We start from the raw sequence: 27,870 nt of genomic DNA, 5'->3' as shown, positions 1-27,870 counted from the left end.
AGTGGTTTTTCTTAGTCGATTGGTAAACCCCTGGGGGAAATATGAGGGTGTGTTTAAACGTGATGCCTCCTCTTATTTTTTTCCAAAACGGGTAAAGATATTGGAATGAAACAAAGACAGGTACAAACATCAATTTTAATTCTGCCATGGTGCATAAGTATATATCTCAATGTAATCATCACTGCGGTCCACACATTTCTGCCAATGTTCAAGTAGTTTTGTGATGCCGCGACGATCGAGCTGTCTGTCATGCTGACGTATCCAGCACTTCAGTGGCCTTGATGTCATCATTGGAATAAAAATCTTCTCCACTAAGGTGTTCCTCAAGAGTTTTGGGAAAGAGATGAAAATCTGATGGAGCCATGTCTGTGCTGGTGATCCTTTGTGGCAGTACTCCATTGACTGTCTCTTACTCTCAGGATCGTAGTGGTGCACTCAAATGTCATCTCCAGCCATCTTTAGTAACCTCAACTCCAGCTAGTCATCCCATCTCTCATCTCCAGCACTTAATGTGCTACAGCACAGACAACACAGAGCAGAATGGAACAGACAATGTTGTGCTGGCATCTGCCATCTTAACTAATGCAGCACTGAGACATCTAGTGTCAGAATCACACATGTATGAAAAAACAACTTGGCATATTGCGGGTCCTCATGAGCATACCCGTTGATGCGACAACAATGCTACGTGTAATTATAACAGTTTGTTTTTTTTGTTTTGTATTTGTAAGTATGTCCTTTTTTTTACTGTAAGCTGTCCACAATGTTTATAGATACCTATCACATTACAGTTTAAATCTTCATGGACTTTTTCTGCTGTACCCTTCCAAAGAGACTAAGTGATCCATTAACTACTCTCTGATTGACAGCCCCTTGCCTTACTTTAAGTAATTTTCTCTTCGTCTTTACTCTTCACGCTGGGGCCCGTCGTGCTGTCAGTGTCCATTCTGCTGAAACACATCTGCATTTATTTTGTCTATTTATATCCTTCATTATCTTGAACTATCAGATCCCCTAATAATTGCCTCCTTTCCAATATGAAGTCCTGTATCCTTCAACTGCTCTTCATAATTTAGTATCGGTTGCCCCAGCATCACTTTTGTCACTCTACATTGAACCCTCCTGATGTCAGCTCTATCCTTCCTTAGATCTGACTATGAAAACTGTACACGTTACTCTATGCGAGGCCTCACTTAATTATTGTAGTGTTAACCCGACTTCTCTTGATCAGCGTGATATGACCACTCCTTGGCTTTTTTCACAAGAACTTGGCTATTCGTTGTTCACCTTTGCGTCTTGGTTTTCTACGGTTTTCTTGGCATATAGGTTTTCTATTATCATTGCTTTTCCGAAACCTTGTGAATTCTTGGCTTTTTTCATTGGCTCACCTTGACATTTATGAAAATGAGGAGTGGTCACACTGCTCTTGATGTATAATATATCCCACTACTACCCTACTATAAAAACTCAAAAGGTTTTTAACTATAACTTCCCGACACTGATGCTGCCTGCTTACTTTACCTCCCACCCCATACCCTGCCCCTTATCTATGAGTACCATCAACCCTCCATCCTTCTCATGTGTGACATGCTCCCAGACTTCCCCTTGCATTACGTAGTCCCTATTTTCATTATTCATGCCCCTCCATATCACCTTACATTTATTTATATTGCATATAAACTGCAACTGGCACAACTTTGCCCAATTAGAATTATTATATTAAAGTATCTCGACTTTTCTGAATCTGATCACCCCCTTTCTCATACCTACCTTACCTCCAAACTTTGTTTCATCTGTACATTTAGAAAGCCGACTCTTAACCCCACTGTCCAAATAATTGATGTAAATTATAATAATTTTTAATGGTCCATTAATGACCCCTGAGGTACCTTATTATTTACAACCAGACATCCTCGCCTTCACATCGACTTTGCTTCCAATCACGAAGCCAGTTTTCAATGCAGTTATCTACTCTACCAGCCGCACGTCAAACGCTAACCTAAGTTAAAGGCCCTGTCACACCTTGACGATTTAGCCAGCGTATGCCTGACGTATGAAAAATTTGGCTAAAACGCTGGCACACGTCGAATACGTTATGAGTAAGTTTTGTATACGTTAAGAGCACGCTGGCATATGTCGTAGTATGCTGGCATACGTCGTTGTATGCTGGCATTCGTCGTAATATGCCGAGCTGTTAGACAAATTTTCCATGCTTGAAATTTTTCGACGTATGCCAGCGTATGACTCACACGTTCCGCATAATGCTGGCCAGAAGTTGTAGGCACGTTACGCGATCATTGACACACGTCCACACATTACTTGTAAGTTACTCATAAGTCGAAACACGTCGAGGTAATGTTTAGCGTACCCGAAACTTATTTCTAACCTATGAGTAACGTGTTGTAGGCACGTTACGCGATCGTTGACACACGTCCACACACGTTACTTGTAAGATACTCATAAGTCGAAATTCGTCAAGGTAATGGTTAGCGTCAGTGTTCCAGACTCCCTGGTTTTTTTTTCTTTTTTTTCTCTTCGGTATGATGGTGATGTTGCCACTTCGATTTCTAGTGCAGTTATAATATAAGATAATTAATAAGCTGCCGCTCAACGATTTAAATAATAACCGCACTAGAAATCGAAGTGTCAACATCACCGTCATACCGAAGGAAAAAAAAAAACCAGGGAGTCTGGAACACTGACGCTAACCATTACCTCGACGTGTTTCGACTTATGAGTAATGTATAAGTAACGTGTGTCGACGCGTGTCAACGATCGCGTAACATGCCTCCAACTTATGGCCAGTGTATGCGGAACATGTGTCATACACCGAGTAAGTTGAGAAATTTTCAACATGCTGAAAATTTATTGACGTACTCGGAGTATGACGACGTATGCCAGCGTGCTCTTAACGTATACAAAACTTACCCATAACGTATTCGACGTGTGCCAGCTTGGTTCGGCAAATTTTTCATACGTCGGCATACGCTGGCTAAAATGTCAAGGTGTGACAGCGGCTTCACACTTCGATGTCTTGTGCGGTTATGATTTGAATCGTCGAGCCGTAGCCTATGAATAGCCTACGCCACATGATCGTCGGTGATACGCTGCCGCGCAATGAATAAGTTAGGCTATCGTTGGGCATAGGTTGTGAATGCCGACAACACGCTCAGCATTCGTTGGTATAAGTTATCTATGTGTGATTGAAACGTTCTGTGTACGTTACTAATACGTTATGCATACGTCCAACACATTATTTATGCCCAAAACTAAAAAAAAAAAAACACATCAATAGTTCAGCATATGCCAGCGTTTTACATACACTTTGAGACCTTGCCATATGCTGGCTAAAACGTCAAGGTGTGACAGCCCCTTAACAGCCTTCGATGTGGTACCTTATCAAATGCTTTCTGAAAGTCTAGATTATGCTTCAGACTGCACTCCTCTCATGCAACCAATCAGAAACAACTTCATAGAAATACAATCAATTTGTTAAACATGATCTCCCTTTTGTAAATTCATGCGGCCTGCCTTTAATTGCCTTGAATATATTTTTAAGCCATTCCCTATCTGGTCTTTAATTGACATCTCTAACATTTTGCCAACAACTTGTGTTAAAATAACAGCTGTCACATGCTTGGATCCCTTCCCTGTGTCCTTCCTTAAATTAAATAGGATGTTTGATCTCTCCTGACTTCAATGAGCCGTTAAAGATATCGGCTAACACCATGTTTATCTGTTATGCCATGTCCCTCAATACTTTTGGATGCATATTGATCTGTACCTGGAGCTTTATCTTCTCTTTGCTTTCCTTACAACTACCTAGAACTCCTCTAAAAAAGCCCTTCCTCAACTCCTGGATTGGTTTTCTCTGCTGCCTGGAACTTCCCCGACTGTTCTTGCATTAATGTTGAAGTAACAACTATTTAATAGGTTTGCCATCTCACTTTTATCACAAACTATTATTCCTGTGACAACCGCTAACCCCACCACCTGACCCTCATCACAATTTTCCTTACAATCTGTACATATATTGAATGCATTTAGACTTCATCAGATGGATATATCTACATCCAGGTGTTGTATAATGAGATCATTATGATTCAATAACCCATTATATTGGAACTACTTTACATTTTATGAGCCCTTCGGTAAAATTACCACAATTTATATTTAATTTCGTGGAAACCTTGTCAATTACTTTCTTCGAGATATTCCGCATATCTTATGAAAAATTCTCTTAAACAGGTGACTGAAACATTAACGGTCGAATGGTGTTTTCAATATTTGGATTGCTGCCAAGGGCATTTGGAAATAACAAAGAAACTAAGAAACTAACATCTGATATGTGTGCTTTCCACACAAAGTGGAATGTTTTTTTACGGAGTGGTTGAACACGTGCGAAAACGAAGCCTTAACGGCTATGGGGGCGAGTTGGAAAGAGATGTATATCTGAACTTTTTGTGGAAATTTGGTCAATATTAAAGGATAGCTTTAGACAAGATAAATTCAAACATATCCCAAGTTAGCGACGATGCCTATTTCAGGAACTTACATCTTTTGTGTATCGCTAGTAAACGACCCAGTCAAACTCACCAATAATTATAACAATGAAGCACAATTTTATCATTTTAGAGTTCTTGCCATCATCACGCATGCAATCTTTGAAATGGATTACAAAGCAAATATTTGAGTAAAACTGTGTTGTATATTGTGAATTGAAAGTCCAACTGCTTTCATAGCATGTCAACACTGCAACCTTAATTTTGTGATGGATAAACACATGAATCATTCAGCATTCTGCTGCTGGTTGTCCAAATTTATATTTGCATCATTTCCAGAAGAAAAGATTCTGTTTGATTGTCTGTTAGCCACATTTATTGTTCAGTATCACAGACCATTTAAACAGCCTGCAAAGGTCACGCGATCTTCATCAACCTCCGAGGAACCTCATATCATCTTCATAAAGACGAGTACAATTAAAACTGTTTGTTGTTTTGATATTCTATGATGAACTTGAATGCGGGATATGCACAAATTTCGGCATTTGTGGCACTGACGCATCAGTTCATTGGATCAGATTATAAGGTCGAGCCACGTGTATCTGAAGATAAGCAAGGCAGTGACCACAGAGACTTCTCAAATGCACTTTAGTAGGTCTGGTATGGCACAGTTTCCCAGTCATACGGAGTCTGGTCTAATCCTGAAGCAAGTTAACAAGGGGCATCGGGTCGCTGTATCAGCCGCAGACAGGGCTATCGAGGAAGATGTTCGGTGAAGTTGTAAAGATAAATATCCACCCGAGTGATTCACTCGGCGATATGTCACTTTGCCGATTCAGCGAATGAAGCGTCGAGTGCATTGGCCAATGTATAGCAATCTGATTGTACAAGCTGAGTTGTATTTTTTTTTTTTAATTATAATGCGAACAAGCAATTTATGAGATAAGAAAACATGACAGCAGCAGAAAGGAGAGCATGTATAAAACAGCTGCCTGCTGCACCATGAAATTAACTTACAATATCATAAGGAAACAACAAAAACAAAAACAATGAATATAAAGACAGGAATATAAATAAAAGAAAAAGAAAACAAACAGGACAAAAAAAAATGAGTGGTGAACAATGGGTGGATCACAATTAAATTAGAGAAGACTTGGCTGGGTCCAAAAAGAGAGTTATAGTGAGTGCAGCAAATGATATGAAACATGTGATACAGAGGCCTCTGGACATTTCAAGATTAAAAAAAAAAACAAAAAAAAAAAACTTACCTATAGATTTTTCAGGCTGGGATGAGAGCTTAGAGGTTTGCCTCTGAGCTGTCTAACTTGGGTTTGAATCTCAATCCAGCTATAAACTGTCATCCTGGAATGTTGCAGGCAGGGCGAGACATCAATATGTGTGCCATCCATCAAATGTACGTTAACTCGGATGTCTCATCCGCTGGCATTAGTTGTTCGACGTTAAAGATCATTCGTGAAGAGTGTGTGCATTATCGTGGGCACCTTGAATAAACTCCAAATTCCTGCACATCAAGAATAAAATCAGGTGGACCAGCATTTCATGCAGTTAATTTTCATGTTTCATCAGGATCTCAGAGTGGCAATCCATCCAGGACCGCAACCCTCACCAATAAACTGCCTCGGCGAAAACAACGCTCTGTATTGAGGATGGTCCACGAGTAGAAAATTTATTTCACTTCACCATCTGGATACATGCCTGCACTATTCTTTCTCAGTACCATCAATGTAAAAACAGCTGCCATAGTTGTTTTTATATTGGTGTTACTGAGAAGGGATACCACTGGGATATTTCCAGACACCAGCAATTCCCGAACCTCTATCTACAATGTAATGAAAAATCTAACGTTTTCTATCATCTCCAGCACACGTTACTTTTGTCTCTCTGATCAAATGTTGGGTGCTGATAGTTATTATTAATAGGGAGTGCTATATAATGGTATTGTAAAAACTGGCAAGACCAAAGCAATTAATCTCAGATCCATTAGATTTTCAGCTTTTAGCCCAACTAGTTTCCACTGAAGCAAGCAAAGGTGTCGTGGAAGTTAAACTGTGACCTCTCATTTACGATTGCTTTTTTCCATGTTCAAAGATTTCTTTGCACAAGATATAACAGTTCAAAAATTGCTAATGTTTATGATGCATCTCATTTTGTGATCCTTTTAAATGCCCCTCATTTAATCAATGATGTGTGTTGGTTCTGATGAAACATAGAACTTAACTTTAGCCCTATTTTTTTCCCACCAAAATTTAGGCTCATTAAAGAGCAAGGTGATGGGCGGTATGAACTGACAGTAGAGCAACAGGGCAACTTATGGACACAATAAGTAAGTGAATGAAGAGACAGAGAGAACGAAAACGCTGCAATCTGCAAGTAAGATAGTTGGGATAGGAAGAGATAACGGGGGTAATAAATATTGTGGATAAGTATGGGGAGTGACAGATGACAATGCACCACCTGCTTGAAACAATGGAGGGAAGAGCCAGATAGGATGGCCTCAGAAAGGCAGTTCCATGTTACAGAGAAATGAGGAACAAAAGAGTTGATGTTTTTCATTAGTCAATGATCCCATTCATTTACCCACCTTTTAATAATATTTTTAACGTTATAACTTGACAAAATGATTGGCCAGCTCATTTCACCTCCATGAATGCCACTTGACAGTGTGGGATATTGGGATATGATGCAGGTTGTGTTAAAACATTGTCAGTATACCACAGACCGTGGATCAGCTTTTGGAGATATTCTACAGGATATTTTGCAGTGACTCATCAACTACATTCCATAATGTTGCTCCACTGTCATCACTAGGGATAGACACACCACATCCTACAATGAATTTGAAATTGGTCACTGGCTTTAACACCAACACAAATTTTTATTATAGGGAACCAAGGAATCAAAAAGCTACACATATTGAACGATCAGTTTCAAAGAGAGCATCTCGTCGCCGTTAGAGCTTTCAATTGCATCAGATGTGGCAATAAATGTGAATTGTTGCTCCCAGCTTGCCGACTCGATGACAGAAGACGCCATTTCCATTTTTGCCTCCATCACTACTCCGTTTGGAATCCCGCGTAGGCATGGGCAACTTGCTCGTAATGTTTAATACTCAAAAACATGGCTTAAGACTACTGTTTGTGGCTTTCCCTGGAGTCACATCTCCAAAGATAGGCAACGGCTCGCATCGTTTTCATCCGGAATACGATTTGCAATTTGTGTGAAACGCCTGTGATTTTCAGAAAGAGACTTTAGTGGACTTGTATGAAATGAAAATCTTCCTAATTTGTCAATATATTGCCATCTTTGAGTTTTTATTCTTGGAGTTGAGAAATATTTATGGTTTGAGTATATTTAGGTGTATTCTCAACGGGGATCAAAGTTTAAGCTTTATTTACCTCGTGATCTTGACTTGGATTTGGAACAAAGCTGATACTCATGAATATGACTAAAAAGAATCCTTTTAACCATAATGCCAACTTTAGTTTCTTAGTTTGAACCAGTGTGACCACTCCTTGGCTTTTTCACAAGATCTTGGCTATTCGTTGTTCACCTTGGCGTCTTGGTTTTCTATAAGTTTTCTTGGCGTATCAGTTTTCTATTATCATCGCTTTTCCGAAACCTTGTGAATACTTGGCTTTTTCCATTGGCTCACCTTGGCATTTATGAAAATGAGGAGTGGTCACACTGGTTTGAACATCATTTCTGGGTTTTGTTAACTAGATTTAACAACAGTTGCAGTTTAGTCTATCTTTACCAAAAGGTAAATACTGTCATAATTTCCTCTGCCACCGAAGGTGGACAAAGGTTATGTTTTCACCCCTGTCTGTCTTTCTGTGAGCAGGATATCTCAAAAAGTTATATATGTATTTGGACGAAATTTGGGGGAAAAGGACAAACTGATTAGATTTTGGTGAAGATCTGGATATGGATGCAAAAAATCCGAAGAATTTTTAAATGATTCTTCGCCATGAAGAGATAGGGTCAAAAACGAAATATATGTTGATATTTCAAAAAGTTGTGGAGGGATTATGACAAAACTTGGTGGATAGCTAGCTATCATTTGCAGTCTGTGGCTGGTGGTTGCATCATTTTGGGGCAGAGCTGTGCTTCTGATGTCGTGCCCTCTATTTTCATCCATCCATTGTGACAACACTCTGCACAGAGCATTGCTACTGTCGAAGTGGTCTCCTGGGCTATTAGGCACAACCCTGGAAGGTCACCACTCTGACACAGGATAGCAGAAAGCTGGTACTTATTTTGCTGACCTCAGAAGGATGACAGGCTGAATCAACCCCACCTGGTGTTAATTCAAGAACCAGCAGGTGCTCAAACTCAGGACCCTAAGATCTTAAGCCAGTCACCTTCACCCTTAAACCAAGACCAGGCTTACTTGGTGGTTGAGTGGGTAGGTGAGAAGAACAAGCTGATTATAGATTTCGGTTCAGGTCCGGATCAAGACCCAGCCTATTAATGGGATACAAAACGTAAACTGCTTGTCGTGGCAGAGGGAGGTATGCGCTCTATCGAGTGTTGTTGATTTTACTTTTTCATTCAACTTTTCAATATAGAGATTCTCAAACTGGAGCCATGGCCCACAGAGTGGTATTGCCTTTGGGGTCAGGGGAGCATGAAGAGTCTCCACTCAAAACACCAAGAATCGACAAAACAACAACAGGAAGGGAAAGAAGTGCACAAAAAAACATGGAGAAGAAATGAAAAGAGAAACAGGAGGTACTCCACATGCATTTTTAGTCTTATTTCATCATGGTGAATCAGAATTGATTGTCACCGAGTGTGCTTAGCGGGAAATTACAGTATCTGTGGTTTGCGTTGATTATTTTGGAGCAAAGCTAGATTAGCTTACAAGTGTTCTATCTTTGTCTTGTGACTGTTTCAGCTGCCAGTTGTTGTATTTATGAAGCTTCTTCTGAATCAATCTATTTGTTATTGAGTTGATTTTTATTACATATTCATGAGAAGGAAAAATCATTTCAAGGTCTTATATTAAGCACTAGCTGGGGTACCCACGCTGCACTGCTGGGTTAACCACTTAAACCCTTCAAGTGCGAGGGCGACAAAAATGTGCGATAAAGAGCGACGGTGTAATTGTGCACTTAGGGGGTTAATAAACAATGAGAAACTTCATTTCAAGTTGAATGGGTAATTGGAGTATACTGACCGTTGATGTTATCCTGCATTTTAAAACAGACTCAACTTCTCATGTGATTACTGCAGTGCCTCTTGATACACTACATTTCTGGTCTGATTGTTGGGAGCCATGATGTTGAGGTTTGCAGAATTGCCAGTGCGAGATGCTACCACATAAAACATTCCAAGGGAAAAGCAGCTTGCGGAGAGGTCAACTCCTATGGCCTTGTAAGTCTGGCCCTGTGACTTGTTCACCATCGTGGCAAAGCAAGGCTTAATGGGGAACTGTAGCCTGCAGAACTGGAATGGCAGTTCAGCATCAGAAGGCATCAGTGGTATCTTAGGGATGAGAGCAACTTGACCTTTGTCAGGGCCGCAGGAGATAGTTGCCTCTATCACGTTCTCGTGCAGTCTTGTGACTGTGCACCGGGTGCCATTGGTGGTTTTCCGTAGCTCCAGGGACCTTAGTACCATGATGGGGGAGCTGACCTTCAGTTTAAGTAGGTGTGGTGGCATGCCTGTCAGGTCGAGGGAGTTGAGGATCTCCACAGGGTAGGTCACGGCTTCCTCATCGCTCATGGTACTGTTCACCGACTTGTACTGTTTGTCTTCTCCGGGGACCTCATTCATGGGCCAAGTGTTGAGGTGGTTGACATTGGTGTTAAGTGGAGAGACGATGGCCCGTTCTGCTAACCACTCCAGCCTGTTGTAGTCGGCTGCCAAGTTTTGGTAGACCTCTGCCTTGAGTTCTTCCAGTCTGACAACACACTTTCCAAGTGTAGGTGGTATGTTGATGGTGTCAGGCTCAGCAGCAAGAGGGAGTCGACATTCTCCAATGTCCAGAAGCAGGTGTGCAAAGTCAGCAGCTGCAGTGTCGTTACTGAGGTGAGCCCTCATGTTGGTGGTGAGCTTCATGATTTTGACATGGGTCCATAGGTGGGATTGCTTGAGGGTGACGTTAACAATGTTTGCCCTTGTCCCATTTTTCTCTACCGGCAGGATTTGCCTGAAGTCGCCACAAAGGAGAGTGGGGATGCCACCCATTGGTCTGTTGATACTGGTGATATCTTGAAGAGTGCGGTCAATCACCTCGTATACCGATTTGTGGGTCATGGGCGCTTCGTCTCCGATAATGGCTGATGTGTCCTTCCGGAATTTAGACATGGCTGAGCTGCGGGTGATTTTGCACGTTGGCTGGTCCATCCTGTGCATATCGAGCGGCACCTTAAAGGTGCTGTGTATAGTTTGGCCACCTTGGAGGAGAGTGGCGGCTATTCCGCTTGAGGCTGTTGCCAGCACAATCTCGCCTTGGGACCTGATCTTAGCAAGGATGAGATTGATCAGATACGTTTTGCCTGTGCCACCTGGGGCATCCAAGAACATGATGTTGCCTCCGTGGCTGTTATTATGGTTATCGGACTGTTGCATAATCTCGAGGAACATGTTGTAGACCGTGCGCTGATCGTCTAAGATTGGTTTGGAGGTTTTCTGCCTGCGCCGCCATGTCTTATAGGTCATAGCTCACTTCCCTCTGGTATTCTCGGGAAAGCCTCTCGTTTGTGTCATGCTGTGGTGCAGGGAGGCCGTAGACTTGCAGAGGTTGGCCACCCATCAGAGCAACCTTGTCTTCGAGACAGCAGAGGGCTTGGTTGTAAATGTCGTCATTGTAGTCTGCATCTGCATTGTCCACACGACACCTGTGTTGGTGGAGGAAGTCCTCTGAGAAGTGATCGCCAAACTGTGTCCATAGGTCAATTGGGTTGCTGGGGACACAGGCTGTGAGGATGATCGCCAAGAGACTTCGCATGTTGGCTGGAGAATGAGTGACTGTGGCCTCCTCCATGGCCAGGCGCGGGAAATGGTCATCCTCCAGAAGTCCTCTCATATAGCAGGCCTCTCAGAATGTATCGCAGACATGGTTGTTGACTGTCCTCAGATTCTCAAAGGATGTCAGACCGGTCACTTCATTGAGGAGCATTCGCAGGAAGCAGCATTCTCCTGCCCTTGGACTGACGGTGAAGATGCGGCCGATTGCTGGAGCCCGCCAGATCTCATTTTGTGGGTCGTTTCCGTCTAATGGGACACCCCTCTTATGCCCTATCCACTTCTTTGTGCTTCGGTTCCAAATGTAGTACTCAGGGACATCAGCGTATTTGAGAGTTTTGGCGAATATATTATTGTTGAATCGTTCAAAGAAGGCAGTAATGGTGGTGGCTGGGGCTATGTTCTTGAGCTATGTTCATTGTGTTGGCTTCGGTGAATATTACTCTTTGTCCGTTCTTGAGGTGCCCAGCCAAGCCAACCACTGGTGGAAAGTGGTCATGCATTGGGTGCTCCAGAATGCGCCAGGCTGCCTCACAGCTGCCCACGTACCTCGCATTTTGGAACAGGGAGTTCTCGTCCATCACTCTCGGCTGATCGGTCTGTTGCTCATTGTCGTGATGTGTTCGCTGCAGCTCAAAGACTGCCTGGTCTGTTCCCTTTGTGACATACTTTGAGTACATACTTGATGGAGTTTATGCTGCTGCAGAGTTCCACGTTGATGTGGCAATTAAATTCCCACAGTAGGAGTGGGTTGTACGGGACGACGCACTGGTTGGTAACCTCTTGATTGATGCATTTGCTTCACTGTAGCATCTTGATGATTCCTGTGTGTCCGCCATCTTCCGGCTTGCGGCGTCGGTACTTGGGATAGCTGTCTATGCCATGTTGTGTGCACTGAAGGAATGTCTTGGGAAAAAGTTTGTTGCACTGCCGGTCCACCATGCAGGGCGAGTTCATGTCGATTGCTCCACAGGGGCCTTAGATCATGTGGGACAGCACCAATTTGTGAAGCTGTGGTTCTTTGTCCTTGTCGGGAATCTCAGCCGCAACGACCAAGTCAATCTCTTCCAGCCTGATTTTGTACTGTGGGTCTTGCCTGATGAGGATGTGGGCGTGTGGTAGGCCTCGGTTCTGGTACTCGATGCTGTACAGCCAAGCTGGCACCTTGCCAAAGGCAGCCTCCTTCACAATCAGTCCATCAGCTTCTTGTGCTTTTGGCGGAACACCCATGCCACCATGTCTGGTCTGTCCTGTGCTTGTTAACCCAGCAGGAGGTTGTCCGCGATTTCTGTCCACTGCGGGTTACATGTCATGGTGATGAAGAAGTCAGCCCAGCGCCTCCTTCTGAAACGGCTGAACAGATCGAGGCGAAACTCCACACTTCTGACCGCCTTTCTATGACGAACCAAAAGTTCCCCCCCCCCCCTTTGGATGTACGACACATCGTTTGGCACGTGGCATGTTATACCACGTTTGGCAGCCATAGTGGATTGAAGGAAAAATATTAATTAATGTTTACTCTGGAACTACTGTATCAATAAATGTGAAACTTCAGAGTTATGATGGAAGAGTCATGGGGAATGAAGGGTTGAAATTTGAACTCTATCAGGCCACACAGTTTGGCAGCCATGTTGGATTGAAGGGGAAATATTAATTAATGTTTTCTCTGGAACCGCTGTGTCAATATATGTGAAACTTCAAAATCATTATCGAGCCGACATGTGAAACATAGTTTTAAAATTTCCACCCAATCGGCCACGCGGTTTGGCAGCCAGAATTATTTGATAATTTGAATTTGAGAACTTTTAGATATTTTTTTTCCAGAAGGCTCACTTGGCTGCACCTGCATGCATTTGATGGCACAGGAACAGCAATTCAATTGATACCGACAATGTCTCCAGGAAAAAGGGCTGACTGCATACATAATGAATAGATTGAACACTTTGTGCTACCCGGTTCGTAACTCGTCAGTCCCACGCTGTATCGAAGCAGGGCTGTATTTGTATCACTCTTAAATAATGTTTTATCTGGAACCACTTATCCTATCGAAGCAAAACTTTGCAACTATCATCTACAGAAAGTCTCACGTTGTATCAAAGGCGGACATCTGGGTACCCAGTCATCACTGCCAGCAGTTATAAAGTGGCAGTTATAAAGTTTGAATATTGTATATTCAAACCACTTACGTTCCAGACACGTTGTATATTAATTTCCAGACACATTGGACACGTTGTATATTCATCGCAGACAACACAAAATCGTCGCAGACAACACAAAAATTATTTGTTTTCATCGCAGACAACACGCTGTTACTTTCGTTTAGTGTTGTGACACTGTCACTTTCACTTTTGTTTCCTTCGTTATGAGCACAGTCCAGGTTGCTGGCACGCCTCTCTCTCCCACCACTGGTGGTGAGGTTGGATTTATAATTTACCTCGGCAGTCTGTGGGCACTACACATGGTGACCTCGAGCCCCCTGAGCCCCCTGGATCCGCAACTGACCTGTCCCATAACCTTTCCTGCATCATGCTGGTTTAGAAAATACATAGTTTGTAGGGTTCTGTGGTCGCTACCCATGGTGAGCACGAGCCCCCTGGATCCGCCACTGACCTGTCCTATAACCCCTGAGCCCCCTGGATCCGCCACTGACCTGTCCCATAACCTTTCCTGCATCAAGCTGGTTTAGAAAATACATGGTTTGTAGGGTTCTGTAGGCACTACACATGGTGAGCTCGAGCCCCCTGAGCACCCTGCATTCACCACTGCAACTGCATATTCTGGAAATGAACTCTGCTTGCTAAACTCATATCATCATCCAATGCCACCTTTACAAATTGCTTCATCCACATCAGCCGCATGTCGCTGTTGATAACATATCTCATGCTTTTCTCCATTAAGGATGGCATTACATGTGCAACAGTGATGTTACAGATCTACTTATATGGTCTTCTTTCGTTCATGTAAAGCTATCTGAGCTATTTAGAAGATTCATCTCCAGTTTCTCAATCAAAAAATGAAAAGATTATGGTTGAATTCCTTATTATCCAATCTAAAAAAAGACAAAAGCTCATTTGCCATCTCAAATGTGGCATTTATATAATTAGGTGTTACATTTTTACTTTATCACTTGGAAAAATCCAAATAAAATTGGAAAAGGAGATGACTAATTAAAAATATTATTCAAGGTTTCTGCACAATTCCCCTCCATGCTCATCTCCTTAAAGGGAAAACCTCAGACAGAAATACTCATTGCATTGCTATAATGCACAAGTCATTTGTTGACCATTCCAGTGCTATTTTCATGAACAATAGATGCTTAGCAACAACAGCCTGATCTGTTCAAACAGCAGTCTGTAAGACAATTATTTTTTATAACATGAAGTTATTCATAATGGCAGCCAGGTCACAAGAATTTTTTGTCCAAGCAGCTAATTAAAATAATTTTACTCACAGGTGCTTCTATGTGTAATTTCAGGAATTATGAAGCTATATCATTTTACTAACTGCTGCATGTATGTGTAATATCAGGAATTATAAAATTATATCATTAGATCCTCGTGGAGGATCTCTCAGACTTACTCACATTGTTGTTCTTCATCTTCTTCTTGTGGACTTTTTTGTTTCACAGCCTACAGTTTTCATCAAAACTTCCTGAAACTTGGCATATAAATGTAAAAATACCCTGCGCAGACAGTAACCATCTCCGATTTAGAAAATTCCTCCTGGAAAAACAAGTGAAATCCTTCAATACAGCGTGTGTGGTGAATCAAATGAGTACACTAATGATAAAATATGCAATTTATGCTTTTTCAGTTGAAAAACAATTAAAAAGCGTACTTAATATTTGAAATGTAAAAATCTTGTTATTATTGTGATAAGCACCTTTATATATAACAGCAGGAATTAAATCGTTCGATACAGCGTGGCAGGGGACCGCGAAAGAATGATTGTAAGTAAATTTCAACTACTAATGCATGATGAAACACTTGTTTATGGCTAATATTAAAGAGAATGATGGCATAAGAAGAACTTAGCCTGGAATCCTCGTGCATAACACCGCCCACACAACACACGTGGTGTCCTTTGACCAATCAGGAGCAGTGCAGTTACAGTATCGTTTCCTTCAGCTCGATTGGTTTTGTCCTGCACGTGATGTTTTTGGGTTTTTTTTTTTTCGTTCTTGTTGAATCTGTGGAGATTATTTTTTTCGTTCTTGTTGTAAGTAAATTTCAACTACTAATGCATGACGAAACACTTGTTTATGGCTAATATTAAAGAGAATGATGGCAGAAGAAGAACTTAGCTTTCTGCGTTCGGCACGAAATGCCATGGTGGACGGAAATGACGTCTTTCGTTCATTCGTTCGTTCGTACATGAGGGGAGCGTTTCTTCGTTTTTTTCCGTCAAGCAATAAATTAAATAGTTTTCACATATATAACATATTAGTTTCACAAATTTCAATTGAAATACTCGGGTATTTCCGTCAATTGTCGCCATTTCCGTCGAGGTTACGCACTGCATCTACCGGACGGCCGTCATTGGCCGTCTTGAGGCACGTGGGGGGGGGGGGCACCGGACCCACCAGAGACGTGGTAGACGCCGCCGGGGACATTTCAAACTCGGTGCAATTGTATACAGCGCAGCACGCGCTGTAAAAATTTATGACATCAAAATATCGCCGCTAATGGAAATCGCCTAAAAAGTTATCTCCGAAACAAGGCAAAATTTTGAATTCTGTTTGCGGGAATCGAACAGGGCATTAGCAGAGATGAATTACCACACATATGATACATCACTATGATGTCATATCAATTTTAATGATGCCATTCCTATTTTTTGACATTTTTTTTTCACAACCCAGAGTTTTCATCGGATCTTCGTGAAATTTGCCATGTATATGCAGAAAGCTCACGCGCAGGCAGGAACCATCTCCGATTTTGGAAATTCTTCTGAGAAAAAAATGTTGACATCATAATATCGCCGCTAATGGAAATCACCGAAACCATTATCTCCGAAACAAGGCAAGCTGTTTTGAATTTTGTTTGCGGGAATCAAGCCGGGCATGAGCACAGATAATTTATCGCAAACCTGATACATCATAATGATGTCATATTCGTTTTTATGATGTCATCATTAAGAGGACAAGGATCTTCGCTCATTTGAGCTTGTTTTACTAACAGGTGCTTGTGTTTGTAATAACAGGAATTACAGTTATTTCATTTTACTAACTGGTGCTTGTATTTGGAATAGTAGCAATTACAAAGTTATATCACTTTACTAACAGGTGCATGCATTTGTAATAACAGGAATTACAAAGTTAAATCATTTTACCTAACTGGTGCATGCATGTGTAATATCAGTAATTATAAAGTTATCATTTTCCTAACAGGTACTTGTATTTGTAATAACAGGAATTATAAAAGTTAAATTGTTTTACTAACTGGTGCATGTATTTGTAACAACAGGAATTACAAAGTTAAATCATTTACCTAACTGGTGCATGTATTTGTAATATCAGGAATTATGAAGTTATCTCATTTTACTAACTGGGGTTTGTGTTTGCAAAAACAGGAATTATGAAGTTATATCATTTTACAAACTGGTGCATCCATTTGTAATAACAGGAATAACAGTTATATCATTTTACTAATGGGTGCATGCATGTGTAATATTAGGAATTATAACGTTATATAATTTTACTTACTGGTGCTTGTATTTGTAATCGCAGGAATTACAAAGATAGATCATTTTATGAACTGTTGCATGTGAAGTGTGTGTAATTTCAGGAATTATAAAGTTATATCATTTTACTAACTGGTGTTTGTCTTTGTAATAACATGAATTCTCAAGTTATATAATTTTACTAACTGATGCATGTATGTGTAATATCAGGAATTCTGAAGTAATATCATTTTAATAACAGGAGCTTGTATTTGTAACAACAGGATTTATGAAGGTATATCATTTTACAAACTGGTGCATGTATGTGTAATATCAGGAATTATAAAGTAGTATCATTTTACAAACTGGTGTTTATGTATGTAATAACAGGAATTATAAAGTTATATCATTTTCCGAACGAGTGTTTGTATTTATAATAACAGGAATTACAGTTATACCATTTTACTCACTGGTGTTTGTACTTGTAATCACAGGAATTATAAAGTTATATCATTATACGAACTAGTGTACTTATGTGTAATATCAGGATTTATGAAGTTATATCATTTTACAAACTGTTGCATGTATGTGTAATATCAGGAATTATAAAGTTATATCATTTTACAAACTGGTGTGTGTGTGTATGTAATAACAGGAATTATAAAATTATATCATTTTACTAATTGGTGCTTGTGTTTGTAATAACAGGAATTACAAAGTCATAATATTTTACTAACTGGTGCATGTATGTGTAATAGCAGGAATTATAAAGTTATATCATTGAACTAACAGGTACTTGTATTTGTAAGTACAGGAATTACAAAAGTTATATCGTTTTATGAACTGGTGTTTGTATTTGTAACAACTAAAATTATATAGTTATATCATTTTATTAACTGGTGCATGTATGTGTAATATCAGGAATTATAAAGTTCGAGCATTTTACTAACGGGTGCTTGTATGTGAAATATCAGGAATTATACAATTATGTCATATCTCTAACATGTGCTTATATGTGTAATTTAAATAATTATAAAGGTATATTATTTTACTCACTGGCACTAAGTTAAGCTTTTAATGAAATTAATTAATGGACTTTAAAAAGTTTGTGTTACACTTTTGGTTTCTCTCCGAGCCAAACCTCCAAGCGACTTATACTGCCCACTGTGAAATGGTGGTGCAACATCAGGCAGCAGAGGTTTGATTTTTCTTTAAAAAGGGCAAAATATATAGCTATTGTAAATTGTCTGTTGCTCCATGTATTTAATCTATTTTTTTTAAACTGGATGTTCGTGTTGATTTTCAAGATTAATGGAAGGGATAATAAAGTGACTGATGACTTTGTATCAAGAAAAAATAGTGAAAAATAAATGCTAAATAACCAATCAGCAACTTTTCAAACAAAGTGCGGGAAGTGGCCACCAAAAATGGGAGACACGAATGCATGGCCAGACACCACGGCTCACTATATATATATATATATATATATATATATATATATATATATATATATATATATATATATATATATATATATACACATATATACATATATACATATAATTGCGCTTCTCAGAACCACATGCATCCAACAGATAGTGGTCCCAAGACAGTTATTCCAGAAATATACCTGTAGATAGTCCTTTCCCTTTGGTCTAGTGGGACAACAGGGGCATGCATTGCGAGGGTCTCATAGCTAGGTTTGCTTACATCATTTCTTCTTCATTTTATTTCTAATGTCATTTCTACTCTTCTTTTCTGATTATTCCTGAGGTCAATCTGAGCCGCGTGCACCCTTTGCTGTGAGATGGGTCCTCAGCGAAGGCCAAGCAGGCATTACGCTGGACACCCTCCGTAGAAAGCACACTCAACACGATTTGTGTACTCAACACAACACAATGTACACATTTTTATTTATACATATACATATACATTTATATATACATATATACATATTGCATATGTACATTAGGGTGGTCCAAAAAACAGCAAAAAAAAAAATTCAGATGTTGTCTCCACAAGAGTTAAATTATTCCACTATGATTCACTAACACGCATAAAAAAATTTAAGTTTATCGGAGGTGATTTAGAGGTTGCTCCATTTGACGACTTTTAGTTTCATGAGTTGGTTAAATTAGGGTATGGTCAGGTACGATTTCCGGTACTTCTGGATGTCCGAGGTCGAAATGGAGTGCATTTTCGAACTCTATTGGGTCAATTTACTCTGATAAATGACTGCGCCGACGTTGAATTCACTACCATTTCGAAAATATGACCTAAAACAAGATTTATCATTACTGGAGTTGAGTAACTAATCCTACTCATTTCGATATTTTCTAATCTATAATTAATTTGTTGTCCGTCTAAACATTTCCTGGAGTAAATCGACCCCACTGAGTTCGAAAATGCAGTCCATTTTCAACCTAGAAAGTACAGAAGTACACGTAATCGTATCGGACCATACACTAATTTTTCAATCAATGGAATTACAATCTATTAGAATATTTCATCTCATTTACCAAATACCACTATCATCTCCGCCTCTATTGATGTCTCCACTCCCGCCTGAACTTATTTCAAGCCGGCCCAACATCCAGTGTTTTAGATTCAACGATTCACAAAAAATATGTTACTTATTTATTTACTTATTATTATATTAAACTAGCGATACCCGTGCACATGAACGGGATAGCAGTACAACATAGCTGATAGCAGACGACAGACCGTACACGGGGAATGACAAAAATACGCATTGTGCAAAACGCAAGTGGTACTATGGAATGTCAAGACTTCCCAAACATTGTCGGCATGTCCGCAAAGTGTCAAAGCAATTTCATAGGGATTGTGTGACGGCGAGCCGAGTTTTTATTGTGCAAGCTTGGTATTATAATCGAGATTAGGGTATGGTGAGATGCGAATCCGTACACTTCTGGACTTCCGAGGTGAAAATAGACTGCATTTTCGAACTCAGTGGGGTCGATTTACTCCAAGAAATGTTGAGTCGGACAACAACTTAATTATAGATTAGAAAATATCGAAATGAGTAGGATTAGTTACTCAACTCCTGTAATGATAAATCTTGTTTTAGGTCATATTTTCGAAATGGCAGTGAACTCAATGTCGGTGCAGTCATTTCTGAGAGTAAATCGACCCCATAGAGTTTGAAAATGCACTCCATTTCCACCTCGGACATTCAGAAGTACCCGTAATCGTACCTGACCATACCCTAATTTAACCAACTCATGAAACTAAAAGTCGTCATATGGAGAGACCTCTAAATCACCTCCGATCAAGCTAAAAAAATGTATACGCGTTATTTGGTCATATGAGAATAATTTTAAGCTTGTAGAGCAACATTCTATTTTTTTCGACTTTTTTGAACCACCCTAATATATATATATATATATACATGTATATATATATATATATACATATATATATATATATACATGTATATATACCCTCAACATGTATATATATATATATACAGTGGGGAGAACAAGTATTTGATACACTGCCTATTTTGCAGGTTTTCCCACTTACAAAGCACATAGAGGTTTGTAATTTTTATCATCGGTACACTTCAACTGTGAAAGACTTAATCCAAAACAAAAATTCTGAAAATCACATTGTATGATTTTAAAATAATTAATTTGCATTTTATTGCCTGAAATAAGTATTTGATCACCTACCTACCAACCAGGAAGAATTCCGGCTCTCACAGACCTGTTAGTTTTGCCTTTAAAAACCCTCCCATTCTCCATTCATTACCTGTATTAACTGCACCTGTTTGAATTACCTGTATTAACTGCACCTGTTTGAACTCGTTATCTGCATAAAAGACGGCTGTCCACATTCAATCAATCAGACTCCAACCTCTCCAGAATGGGCAAGACCAGAGAGCTGTCGAAGGACATCAGGGAAAAAAATTGTAGACTTGCACAAGGCTGGGATGGGCGACAGGACAATAGGCAAGCAGCTTGGTGAGAAGGCAACAACTATTGGCGCAATTATTAGAAACTGAAAGAAGTTCAAGATAACAGTCAATCTCCCTCGGTCTGGGGCTCCATGCAAGATGTCACCTCATGGAGCCTCAATGATCATGAGAAAGGTGAGGGATCAGCCCAGAACGACATGGCAGGACCAGGTCAATGACCTGAAGAGAGCTGGGACCACAGAATCAAAATAAACCATCAGTAGCACACTACGCCGTCATGGATTAAAATCCTGCAGCGCACGCAAGGTCCCTCTGCTCAAGCCAGCGCATGTCCAGGCCTGTCTGAAGTTTGCCAATGACCATCTGGATGATCCAGAGGAGGAATGGGAGAAGGTCATGTGGTCTGATGAGACCAAAATAGAGCTTTTTGGTTTGAACTCCACTCGCCGTGTTTGGAGGAAGAAGAAGGATGAGTACAACCCCAAGAACACCATCCCAACCGTGAAGCATGGAGGTGGAAACAGCATTATTTGGGGATGCTTTTCTGCAAAGGGGACAGGACGACTGCACCGTATTGAGGGGAGGATGGATGGGGCCATGTATCACGAGATCATGGCCAACAACCTCCTTCCCTCAACAAGAGCATTGAAGATGGGACGTGGCTGGGTCTTCCAGCATGACAACGACCCGAAACACACAGCCAGGGCAACGAAGGCGTGGCTCCGTAAGAAGCATCTCAAGGTCCTGTAGTAGTCTCGCCAGTCTCCAGACCTGAACCCAATAGAAAATCTTTGGAGGGAGCTGAAAGTCTGTGTTGCCCAGCGACAGTCCCGAAACCTGAAGGATCTGGAGAAGATCTGTATGGAGGATTGGGCCAAAATCCCTGCTGCAGTCTGTGCAAACCTGGTAAAGAACTACAGGAAACGTCTGATCTCTGTAATTGCAAACAAAAGTTTCTGTACCAAATATTAAATTCAGTTTTTCTGATGTATCAAATACTATTTTCATGCAATAAAATGCAAATTAATTATTTAAAAATCATAAATGTGATTTTCAAGATTTTTATTTTCGATTCCGTCTTTCACAGTTGAAGTGTACCTCTGATAAAAATTACAGACCTCAACATGCTTTGTAAGTGGGAAAACCTGCAAAATCGGCAGTGTATCAAATACTTGTTCTCCCCACTGTATATATGTATATATATATATATATATATATATATATATATATATATATATATATATATATATATATATGTATATATATGTATGTATGTATATATGTATATATATGTATATATATATGTGTATATATATGTATATATATATGTATATATATGTATATATATATATGTATATATATGTATATATATATATATATGTATATATATATATATATATATATATATATATATATATATATATATATATATATATATATATATATATGTACAGGCACTCCTCACTTAACGACCTACCTGTTTAACGACCGTGCGGACTTATGACCAGCTCTCCGACTAGTCGGTATTGTACGCTGAACGAGAACTTTGGTTGTGGAAATGGCAGTGCGGCGTCTCAGCGTCAAGCATCTCATCTCGCATCACCCTTTCTCAGTCTCAGTCTTGTTCCCGCAGTAGGCCGGTATTAACTACACTAGCGTTCGCAATCTCGAAGACGACATATTTCGCAAAAGAAAGGAAGGCTATTGATCTTGAGATGAAAATGATGATCATAAACCACTATGAAGCTGATAAGAACGTTAAAGCGATAGCATGTGACTTGGAGATATATATATATATATATATATATATATATATATATATATATATATATATATATATACATATATATATATATATATATATATATATATAAATATATATATATATATATATAAATATATATATATATATATAAATATATATATATATATATATAAATATATATATATATATATAAATATAAATATATCTATATATAAATATATATATATATATATAAATATATATATATATATAAATATATATATATATATATAAATATATATATATATATATAAATATATATATATATATATATGTATATATATATATATATATATATATATATATATATATATATATATATATATATATACACATGTTGTTGTTCGTCTTTCGGCTGCTCCTGTAAGGGGTCGCCACAGCGGATCATCCGTTATGATCCGCATCCTGATTTGGCATAGGTTTTACGCAGGATGGCCTTCCTGATGCAACCCTGGTCGCCTCTTATGACACAGGGATAAGGATTGAGTTTCGCCATGATTCCGGGCTGCCCAACACCCTCTCAGAGTGTGGCCTAGCACAGAGCTCCCGTCCTCAAGCGATCCTCCAACCCAAGCCTCCAAGTAGCCGGATTACAGGCGCACGCCACTACGTCTGATATATATATATATATATATATATATATATATATATATATATATATATATATATATATATATATATATATATATATATATATATATATATATATATATATATATATATATATATATATATATATATATATATATATATATATATATATATATATATATATATATATATATATATATATATATATATATATATATATATATATATATATATATATATATATATATATATATATATATATATATATATATATATATATATATATAGTTGTGGTTGACGAAATTCGCAAACCACCATTCAGGTCCCTTAGGTGAGATATCTCTGTAAGTATATGTGTAGTTAGGCCCAAACCCGTTGTTTAGAGGGAATAAATGTCATTCATGCGGGCTGCGACCCTTTTAGATAGCCGTTTTTCTTTTACTATCTTTATTTTGGACCAGCCGCCATTACTACCATTACTACCACCACCAACCACGTCTCAACAGCCATCACACAACAACCACCAGCCGCAACGCCGCTTCACGACAACAACAACGCCAACAGCCACGACCCTTGCCGTCACATCTCGCTCTCGCAACCATCGCATCACCGTCATTCCCGCGCCGCTTGTGGGCACCGATACTGGACTCGTGCAGGGCGCGCACCGAGCAGCGGGTGCAGAAACACCAGCCTTTCCGAAGAAATCGGATCAAAAACGACTCACGCCCACTTCTGTTCCGTCCTATCAGCGAGCATGGGGCGATTTGGCCCCGCCTCCAGGTGCGTCGGAGTAATATCGCTATATGCAGATTCATGGATCAAAAAGCATTCACGCCCACTTTTCCTCTGTCCAATGGGGAGCCAGCCAGAGGTAAAGGGTCGAAGGTGAAGGAGCGAGGCCCCGGGGGCTATAAAGGGCCGCGTTCGCTCGCCGGCAGTTGAGTGGAGTTGGGAAGAGTCAGTCAAGAGAAGAGTCGGAGAAAGCAGTTGGACGGAGCTGTGGAGAGTTGGAGAGGTGGCAGCGGCGAAGGCAGTCGAGGGGGCGCTCGTGTCAGAGTCGGGGAGCTGCGGAGAGGGGAGGCCGATAACGCGACCGAGGTCGCGGTGGAGACGCTCGTCGCGGGACCCGAGCCAGCGAGATATCCTCATCCCCCCGAGCATCAACAACCCCCTCCTGTTTCCCCCCGCGCTGAGATAGTGCGAGAAGGGGGCCCCGTTCCCACCCCATTCCAGACACTGTCCGCGAGGCCCGCGGAGTCGGGGCGCCAGCGCCATTTTGCGGCTCATCACCAGACGGGTAGGCTCGACGCGGTCTCGGCCCCAGGCCCGTCTGCCCCCTCATAGTGGAGGGTGGTCCCTTTTTCTTTTGCTTTGAGTATATGTGTTGTTGGCGCCGTCTGTGAAGTAAAACTGTATAAGTGTTGCCATGTGCTCGGTAGTCGGTGGTAGATCTGCATTGTGTTTTGCTTTTACATTTGCTTTTTGTGCATTATTGTGTGTTTCTTCTTCTTTTACATTTGCTTTTAGTGTATAATTGTATATGTGTGCTATCCGTGTGCCATCACGAAATAAATGTGCTTTACGTTGAACTGTTTTTCCCGTTTCGCTTCGTCTTTTCTTTCATTGAATCTCCATCTTACTTCACGTAAAGGGTTGGTCGTGGGCTAAAACGCCCGATAATTAATCGAACCGTCCAGGTTGACCATAACAACGCTCCGTTCCGATAGTACGGAACGGGTCGCTTAAAGTGGCCCGTGTCCGAAGTCGACCTGCGACGAGGTGCGATCGCCCGGTCTACCCTCCGTGTGGGTACTTAGGTAGGTCGTATTTGGCGAGCAACCCTATCCCACGCGGGGGGGCCGATTGGCACGATCGTGGTGAGGCCGAAAGGCCCACTCGTGACTAGTTCCCGGCGTTAGTCCGAGAGGGTCACGACGGGATTGTCCGTCCGGTGGGGCGACGTGCCGCGATTCGAGTTACGTGGCCGTTCGCATGCCGGCGGGCGCGAAACCGCAACACTGGTGTCAGGTCGTGCGATATAAACTCATCGCCCTCCTCGCGGCACTGATATCGGAGAACGGGAAAACGGGCTCTCCTGTCTCCAGCTAAATTCACGGGAATCGGTCCAGGGGTGAGAGGAGCGACCCCCGATTCCCTCCAAATTACGAGCGAGCTAAATTAACCCTTTACGAGAAATAAGATAGCGTCTCAAGGCGAGCGGGAGCCGGGGGTATTAGAAATGTATATGTGTAGTAATGTTGAATCCATGGTCCAGGATGAAATCCCCGTGCAGGAAATGTTGGTTGTGCAGGAACACGAACTCGTCCAACTGAACCCAGAGCCCGAAATAGGTGCGGCGGCGGCCGCGGTGTATGACACCACCCTCCCCCCCTCCGCCAAAACCCCCCGATCCTTGCCGAATCGGCTCACCCAAGCGCACCCGACATGGCCCGGCTATGCGCCATGCTGGCAGGAATCAGTGTGGAAATGCACGAAATGAAAACAAGGATGGATGCGAATACACAACAAATGAAGAAAAAATGGATGCGAATACACAACAAATGAATGAAAAAATGGATGCGAATACACAACAAATGAATGAAAAAATGGATGCGAATACACAGCAAATGAAGAAAAAATGGATGCGAATACACAACAAATGAATGAAAAAATGGATGCGAATACACAGCAAATGAACGAAGTGAAAACGAAAATGGATGCGAATACACAGCAAATGAACGAAATGGAAACAAACATGAAGGAAGAAATGAAAGAGCTGCGGGGTGAGACACAGAGCATGGGCCGAAGCCTGCAGGCGGGCATGGAGGCAGTAACCGGGGAGCTCAAAATGGCGACGCCACGTGTGGGAGCGAACGAACTGGGAGGGAGTGCAACGGCTGTCGGGCCCGCGGTGGAGGCGGGTAAAAAAATAATTCGGGGGACGTGTTGGGCGAGGGTCGTGACGGAAAAAGTGACGGTAACCGAGAGGGACAAACTAATTGGGGTGACGGAGACGTGCACGAGGGAGATAACAAGGGAAGAGACGGAAATAATAGTTGAGACAAGGGAGGTAAAGGGTGAAGAGGTGACTGAGTTGGCAGAGACACGGGAGATGGGAACGATAGAGGGAAGACTACACGATGAAGATGGGGTAAGTGACGCACACACACACACACGGAGGTTGTGGAGGATAATGGGGGTGAGCTCGCGGACTGGGTAGAGACCCGGTGCGAGCAGTTGGATGGCCTCCTCCAGGAACGAGGGGAGGGAGTATTCCCCCTTGAGGCGAGTCACGACCAGGTGGGTTGGGTCGTGCTTTGCGAGGTTGAGGGGACGAGTGCTGCGGACGGGTGCACGGAAAGCTTGGGGGGTATAGAGGCCCCGGAGACCCTTGTGGGGACACGAATCCCCAGTGTGGTTGTCCCTGTGTGTGTGGTGCAAGGTGTGAGTGCGTCCCCGTGTGTGGAAGCGACCCCGTGTGTGAGTGGTGTGGTGGCGATTGTGCCGGAGTACGTGCTTCCCAGCACGCCGTGTGTAAAAGGGGCACCGCAAGTGGAAGAGGCCGTGTGTGTGAGTGAAACGGCCAGTATGAGTGAGGCACCGCGGGCGAGTGCCCCCACGTGTGTGAGTGGTATGGTTTGTGTGAGGGAAATGGCACGAGTGAGGAAGGCCGCGAGTGAGTGGAGCCACGTGTGCGAGGGAGATGGCATGCGTGAGTGAACGGCCGAGTGCAAGGGAGACAGTGTGTGTGAGAGAGCGGTATGTAAGGGAGATGTCGGTGGGCATGTGTGAACATGCAGCCGCGTCTCCCGGTGTGAGTTTAATGGTGAGGTGTGTTAGCGTCGTAACACGCGGGAGTGCGTGGGTCGAATGGCGACGACGGCGACATGAGAGGAAAGAAAGCCGAGTAGCGGCTGTAGTTGTTTCGGGGACCGTGCCGGGTTCACCCAGCAGTGAGCACGAGGTCCGTGCTGTGCAACGCACGAGGCCCCCACGTGCTCGCTTGCGAGAGTGAAGTCCCGGTCCGGAAACGCCAGCGGTGGATTTGCCGATCCCGCGGACGGACAAAGTTTAGGCAGGATTACGGATTTGAACCGGACGGGTTCTCCACGTGATCGTGTGTGTTAAGCTCCAATGGGCAAAGCACATGTGTTCGCGTGGGGAACCCCTCGAGACGTGGGGCTTGTGTTTTTTTTATGCGCACGGTGACGTCATGGCTGCACGCGGGGTTGGAATCCGGCAGGAGGGGTATCCCTGCCGGATGGTACCGTCCAAGGAGGGACGAGGTACACGTGCAGCTGCATGACGTCACGGGCAGGTGCAAAGTGCGCGAGCTGTGAGTTGCCGCGCAGGTGCTGCGCATGTAAAAAAAAAACAAAAAA

General features: G+C 41.7%; 1 long non-coding RNA gene across 1 annotated transcript; it reads right to left on the bottom strand.

Annotated features, from left to right (window-relative positions):
• Window positions 1–206: 206 nt before the first annotated feature.
• Window positions 207–15,178, bottom strand: LOC147035383 (uncharacterized). Its single transcript, XR_015061996.1, has 3 exons — window positions 15,079–15,178; window positions 5,771–5,864; window positions 207–514 (listed from the first exon to the last, which is right to left on the bottom strand). It is a non-coding gene; the product is annotated as an uncharacterized LOC147035383 (long non-coding RNA).
• Window positions 15,179–27,870: the final 12,692 nt, after the last annotated feature.

This window comes from Eptatretus burgeri, chromosome 1 (genome assembly GCF_056783735.1).
Source record: "Eptatretus burgeri isolate ZD-2024b chromosome 1, Ebu_testis_v1, whole genome shotgun sequence".
Classification (NCBI taxonomy): domain Eukaryota; kingdom Metazoa; phylum Chordata; class Myxini; order Myxiniformes; family Myxinidae; genus Eptatretus; species Eptatretus burgeri.
Note: the sequence above shows the minus strand (reverse complement) of the source record. Positions and strands in the feature narration are given on the sequence as shown.